This window comes from Lutra lutra, chromosome X (assembly GCF_902655055.1).
Source record: "Lutra lutra chromosome X, mLutLut1.2, whole genome shotgun sequence".
NCBI lineage: Eukaryota > Metazoa > Chordata > Mammalia > Carnivora > Mustelidae > Lutra > Lutra lutra.
Genome location: NC_062296.1, coordinates 15,495,089 through 15,501,924, shown reverse-complemented (window position 1 = coordinate 15,501,924; position 6,836 = coordinate 15,495,089). Strand labels below are relative to the sequence as shown.

Sequence of the window (6,836 nt, the reverse complement as noted above, 5' to 3'; positions counted from 1 at the left end):
CTTTCTGCTCCAGTAAGTTGGGACTCTCTGTGTTTGTCTGCCCGTCTCTCTAGTTTTCAGAGCAGCGGTGTGCTCTGTGACCTCCCTTCTCTAGTGAATCTCTAAGAAGAGTTGTTAATTTTTCAGTTGGTTCAGCTCTCTGCTCGCTGTTAGGACAGAGTGGTGGCTCCAAGCTTTTTACTTGCCAGAGCAGCACAGGAAATCTTTTTTTTAAGTGGGTTATATTAAATCACATTGTATGCTGCTGGGATGCTGCAGAAGGGAGGAAGGGAGGTGCGGGAGAAGAGAGAATAATCGCGGAGCTGAAGCCCTAGGGTAGGCTATTTCAGTGGGAGGGATGCAATCAAGCAGCCTTTGGCTGGCCACTTCCGTGGATCGATGCGGGCTGTCCAGTGGCCAACATCACATAGAGCCTCATGTCCAGCGGTTCTGTCATCTCACCCTACCAGGTCAAAACACATTTTGTACTTTCGCTCACTTTGGGGACGGGACTAGCTTTTAAGTGGATTGTGCAGAACTGTCTGCTTAAAAGTCGCACACTGAATAGCCGTGGAGATCTGGCCCTCAGAGGCGAGCAGCAGCTTCCCATCGCTTCTGGTGCATGGAGGAGCACACCCTCAGGACTCCCAGAGATACTGGGGGGGTGGGGGGGAAGGGAAGAAGCAGACCGGGAAAGGACCTGGGAGTCCTGCAAATAGAGGTGATTGAGGGAGCTCAGATCCTTTGCGCACTAATGTCAACATGACCTCATTTGTGGGCAGAGACTGTCGAGGCTCTGGTGAAGTGCTCTCAGGTCGGTGCTTCTTAAGCATTAGCATGTAAAACCCAAAGGACTAGGGAACACTGGACTCACTCCCCAGAGACTGTGATTCAGTTGGTCTGGGGCAGAGTCTGAGATTCCGCATTTCTGACAAGCTCCCAGGTGCCACTCCTGCTGCTGGTCTTGCTAGGAGTCTGAGCTGAGACCAGTGCGACCTAAAGAAGCGCAGATCCCTTCTCTGGGGAGGAGGTCAGGAAAAGCTTCACTGGAGAGGTATGTGAACTGCAACAATGTATAAGTTTGGGGCATGCCAAACCCAGGAGGAGTTGAAGGGCGTTTCTTTCGTTTCTTTCGTGGCCTTGGCAGCTAAAACTAAGTTGGTCATGTGGCAACTGACACTGACTATTAACATAAACGTAATGAACGCATCCATGGTGCTGGCCACCATTCCAAGGAAATACTGATTTCAGGTAAAGTAATCTTTTTTTTTTTTTTCGCAATCTTAATGGATGTGTTAGTTGTAGTAAGTAAATATGGTGAGTGAAGATTTGGTTATTTCTGAATTGTGAATTTAGATTATGGGAATCCTAATTCATTTGTAACACTTCTTTTTAAGTGTTTTTTTTTTTTTGCTTTATTTTAAAATTATTTTTATTTTATTATTACTTTATGTTTAAAGATTTTATTTATTTGAGAGAGAGCACTAGAGACAGAGAGAGAGCAAACAAGACTCAGGGACCGAGGGAGAGGGATAAGCAGACTCCCCACTGAAAAGCGAGCCCAATGTCGGACTCGATCCCAGGACCCTGGGATCATACCTAAGCCAAACACTTAATGGACTGAACCACCCAGGAGCCCCAAAGAATATATTTTTTTTAAGTAATCTCTGCACCCAACACGGGGCTTGAACTTAACGATCCTGGAATCAAGAGCCTCATGCTTTTCCCACTGAGCCAGCCAGGTGCTCCCTAACTCGTTTATAAAAGGGGAAAAGGGGAGGAACATGATGAGCATGTTTCATTTCTTACCATAAAATTTAATAAAATTTTAATAAATACTTTAGATAAATATCCACTTCACCTCCTCCAGAAAACCTTTCCTTAATAGCCATAGGCCCTGCCCATCAGATGAAGAGAGTTTTGCTGTACCTCCCTATCGATGGACATTCTTTAGTTTGGTTTAATTTTGTCCTGTGTTTTTTTTTTAAGGATTCTATTTATTTATTTGACAGAGAGAGAGAGAGAGAGCACAAGCAGGGGGAGTGGCAGGGAGAGGGAGAAGCAGGCTCCTGCTGGATCCTAGGACACTGGGATCACAACCTGAGCCCAAAAGGGAGATGCTTAACTGACTGAACCACCCAGACGCCTCTAATTTTGTCTTGTTTTTGTTTGTTTGTTTTGGTTTTTTTTTTTTTTTTGTCTGGTTTTTATTTTTATTTTTTTTTGTCTTGTTTTTAAATTAAGCAAAGACCAACAGTGTTATCAGTCTCTCTGGAGGTTCGTGCAGATGAACGGTGTTCATCACGGAGAAAGCTTGCAGTTGCCTTGGGATTGTCTTGTTATAAATCTGAAATCTGTCTTTGGGATGTCTGGCTGGCTCAGTCAGTAGAGCATGCGACTCCATCTCACGGTCGTGAGTTCAAACCTCATATTAGATAGGGAGCCTCGTTTAAAAAAAATGAAACATTAAAATTAAAAATCTGTCTTTGTTAAATGCAAGTTTATTTTTGCATTTTTTAAGTATTTCCTTAAAATAGGCTGCATAAAGTAGCTTTCCTGCATCATAAATCTAGTGTATTTTACATTTTGACTGATACTGCCAAATTGCCCTCCAGTGGGCGTAGCACTCACACCACCACGCAGAGCAACAGTGTGCAAATACGTTCAGTCTCCCTTAAAAAGAGGTTTTAGGAGTGAAAAGAAAGGGGGGGAAGCAGAGATAGTGACCGGCCATGGACAAGTTCAGGAAGTATTGCTGAAGGGGAACAGAGGAATGGAGAGATATGTGGGCATATTTGAACGATGATGGAAAGAGTAGAGATGGAGAAGTAGAAGCAGAAGAGAAAGGGGATAATGGAGGTTTAGGATAAGCCTCTAACTTGGTTCATTTCCAAGTGAATTGGCAATTGTCTCAATGCCATCAATTGATGAATCAATCTGTTCTCTACTGATTTGAAATCTTAAAAATATGAAATTTTCAGGGTGCCTGGGTGGCTTAGTTGGTTAAGCATCCGACTCTCTTGGTTTCAGCTCGGGTCGTGATCTCAGGGTTGTGAGATCAAGCCTGGAGTTGGGGTCTGTGCTGGGCGTGGAGCCTGGTTGAGATTCTCTCTCTCCCTCTCCCTCTGCCCCTTCTACCCTGCTCCCTCGCTCTCTAAAAAAGAAATATAAATAAATAAAAAATAAAGAACCTTTCCCCTGTGTACTTTTTTAAAAAAAATTATTTATTTATTTGACAGAGAGAGCGATCACAAGTAGGCAGAGAGGCAGGCAGAGAGGGGGAAGCAGGCTCCCTGAGACCATGACCTGAGCCGAAGGCAGAGGTTTAACCCACTGCGCCACGAAGGCGCACCCCCCCCCCGCCCCCGTGTACTTTATAGTACCGATTGTTTCACGGATCTCCAGGACTTGGGCTTCCAAGTTACTAAAACAGACTGCTGGTTATGTCCATTGCTAATCGTATTTCAGCGATTATGTCACCAATTTTAAGAACTCTGTCTCACTCTCTTGGTTACTTCTTTTTCATAGCCGACTGACTTTGTTCTATGAATGCAATATTCTCTTGGACCTCTCTGAAGACACTGATTTGAATTTTTAAAATGCTTTCCACAGTAACTTTTCCCTGAAAATTCAATGGTTTTGCTCCTTTGTCTTAGTTTTTCTCTGCCACGCTGTTGGTTGGTTCGGGGTCCTCTGCAGTTGTGAAGGTCACTGTTCACCTGGCAGTTTTTCTCTCCGGAATGGGGCAGAGCTACGCAGGACAGTGGTTGGGGTCGTGCCCACAGGAGGCTTCCCATTTATGAAGCACGGGTAGGGAACAGGTTGCAGGGTCTTACCAGACACATAAGAGCTTCAGGGGATTTCACCGTTCTGCCAAGATGCCTTTTGTCTCGACATTCTTCCGGCCCGCCCCCCAGTTACCTGGGCACTCCCTCCTCTCTCCAATCACAGAGTCCATGCTGGGTCCCCTCTCTGAGCACAAGAAGTGCTTTATTTAGAAAGCTGTTCTCACTGGCGGTAGCCAGGGGTGAAAACTACAGCAAGACACTGTGCACCGAGTTGGAGAAAGGCCCATTTGCCTTGGCAGACCTTTAACTAACGTCTCTGCTTTTCTGCTCCATGACTCACTCTAGCCCCTACTAACTCAGAGCTTTTTCTGGGGCTCTATTTGGAAGATTCATAATCATTTCTCCCATATCCTTCTCTTATTCTTGCACTAGCAGGGTGTGGGTCCTGCATTAGGATTTCCGGAAATTTCTTATTGTTTTCGAAAGGTCATGTTAACAGCGCTTTAGCACGCAGCCCTAGAGTTACACTGCTTGGCTTGGACAACAACACTCATCCTCTCCGTGGCTCTGTTTACTAATTGTTTTTACGGTGTTAAATTTTATTTTGTTGATATTGCCTCATTGGGCTAACCCTGGCATCAGCAAACATTTTTTTTTCTTTCTTTTCTTTTTTTTTTTTTTTTTTGGTCGAAGTGTAATTGACATAAAAATATATTAGTTTCAGGTGTACGACATAGTGACGCAACATTTATATACCTTATGCTGTGATCACTGTGATAAATCTAGCTACGGTCTGTCGCCACACAGTGTCGTTACAATATTATTAACTATATTGCCTGGGCGACTTACTTATTTTATTACTGGAAGTTTGTATCTTTTAATCCCCTTCCCCTTTTCGCCCACCCCCTCTGTTTACTCATCTTTCAATTTGGATAATAATACTATCTATTTTGTAGACTTATTTAAATGACTTAATACATGTAAATTGCTGAGTGCTGTGGGGGGCCCATTGGAAACGCTGAATAACTATCAGCCATTACATTTCTCTGGTCTACTAGTGACACCTTTTCTGGTCTCCCGGTACTGCTCTGAATTTGTTCCTTTTATACTTCTTCTGGCATTTTAGTGGCATTTTGGAAGGAAGATGAGATGAAATACATGAACTCTCTCCATCACCTTGAACTGGAACTGAGCACTTGCCTTTGAAAAACGCAAAAATAAGCACTCCAGATGGTGAATTTTCTACCATTTTGAGTTTCACATTCTTGGTTTACTTAGACTAGCATAGCTGTAGAAAACTTTGGAGACCATCTAACAGAGTACTCTCTCTTTAAAGGAGCAAAGAAATGAGAAATACCTTCCCCAAGGTTGCAGATCTATTTCAAGGGACAGATCCTTGCTTCCCAGTCCAATGTCCCTACCACTAAAAATAAGTAAATAAGTATCTACCAGAAGTGCCAAGGTGATAAACTCCATATGTCCGTGCCCATCTTGTGCCCTTTCCTCCCCTTACAACAGAACAGTCCCTCCTTCTATCTAAAGCCAATCCTTTCCCCAGGACTGTCACCCCCAACCTCTCCTGCTTTCTTGGGTGTTTTCTGTTATTAGTAATACCTTATTTGTAGCATATTCAACCTCTTGCGTTTAACTAGTTCCTTTAAACATATCAGAATCTATCCCTTTAAGAAAAAGGAACAACAGGGGCACCCGGCTGGCTCAGTGGGCGGGAGCATGCAACTCTTCATCTCTTGATCTCCGGGTTGTAAGTTTGAGCCCCACAGGGGGTGCAGAGATTACTTCAAAAAAATGTTTTAAGAGAAGGAAAAGGAACAACAAACCTATTGGGCTCCTTCCTCCACCCCCAAACTCTGCTCCATCTTTCTACTCCTTTTTGCCTCCAAAGTGCTGCAAAATACCCTCCCCATTGTGCTTTCCTCTCCCCCCCCACCACCCCACTTGCATCTGCTTCCAGCCTCATCGCTCCAGCACACGTCCCTCATTAAGATCATGTGTGACCCCCATGCCACTCAGTCCAACAGAACATTTTCAGGCACCAGGTTCTCCCAATTCTCAGCAGCAAAGGACGCAGGTGACCAGCTCTGCCCTTGTGCAACTTGTTCTTTGGGTTTGGGGACGCTAACGCCCTCCCCTCTTTTATGCCACCTCCTTGGCCATTCCTTCTCAGTAGTGTTTGCTGGCTCGTCCAGTCTACCTGGCCAGTCAATGTTGTGGTCACACAAGGCTTGGTCTTGTTTCTCTTTATCTTCATTTTTAAAAGTAGCTTAGTTCTTTATGTCTCACTCTCTGTACTCCCCGGGTGAGTTAGAGCCCAAGGCTTCAATAGCCATCTATATACTGTCAGCCCCCGAATTTAGATCTCCAACTCAGACCTCTCTCTCCGCTCACTGACTACTGTCATGTCTTCTTAGATGGCTCAAGGATGCCTCAAAATCAACACTCTCTCCTGAGGAAAGAACTCTTGCACAGTGTTTCATAGCTCGGTGAAAGACGCACTAATCGATCAAGTTATGCAACCCTCAAACCAGCACTAACCTTGGTACCCCTCATACCCTAGATCCGATTCAGCACTGAAACTGTCTAGCTTATGATATGAATCCATCTACTTCTCTCTACATCCACCCCCTTCCTTCCCCAACGCCTAATGCTGCTCCCTTCCGCTCTCCCCTAGACTACGGTGCATGAGGCTGTGCCCTTGATTCCCCAATCCTTTCTCTATACCACGACCAGACTGATGACTTCAGCACACATCTGCTTAGGTCACTTGCCTCCCCCTTCCCTTTCCCACGCCCCTCCACGCAGACCTCCAGCAAGCCCTTTAGTGGGTTCTTTTTATTCCTAGGAGAAAGACAAAATTCCTCGATATGGCCTGCAAAGCCTGGCTGGCTCTGGCCCCTGCTCACTTTCTAGCTCATTTCTCACGTAGTGCTCCCTCTGCTGTCTCCAACGCCAGCACCGCTTCCTTTCCCCCAGCACTCTATTTGCCAGACCCCTCCCACCACAGGGCCTTTGCACTAGCTATTTCCCCTCTTTGTGTGGTTAACCCTTTCT

General features: G+C 45.0%; 1 protein-coding gene across 1 annotated transcript in view; it reads left to right on the top strand.

The window, feature by feature from the left end:
* The first annotated feature begins 1,153 nt into the window (after positions 1 to 1,153).
* VGLL1 (vestigial like family member 1) overlaps positions 1,154 to 6,836 on the top strand; it is a 30,116-nt gene continuing 24,433 nt past the window's right edge. The window contains exon 1 of the mRNA XM_047716058.1: positions 1,154 to 1,230. The gene's annotated coding sequence lies outside the window, so the exon portion shown is untranslated. The remainder of the gene's footprint in view (positions 1,231 to 6,836) is intronic.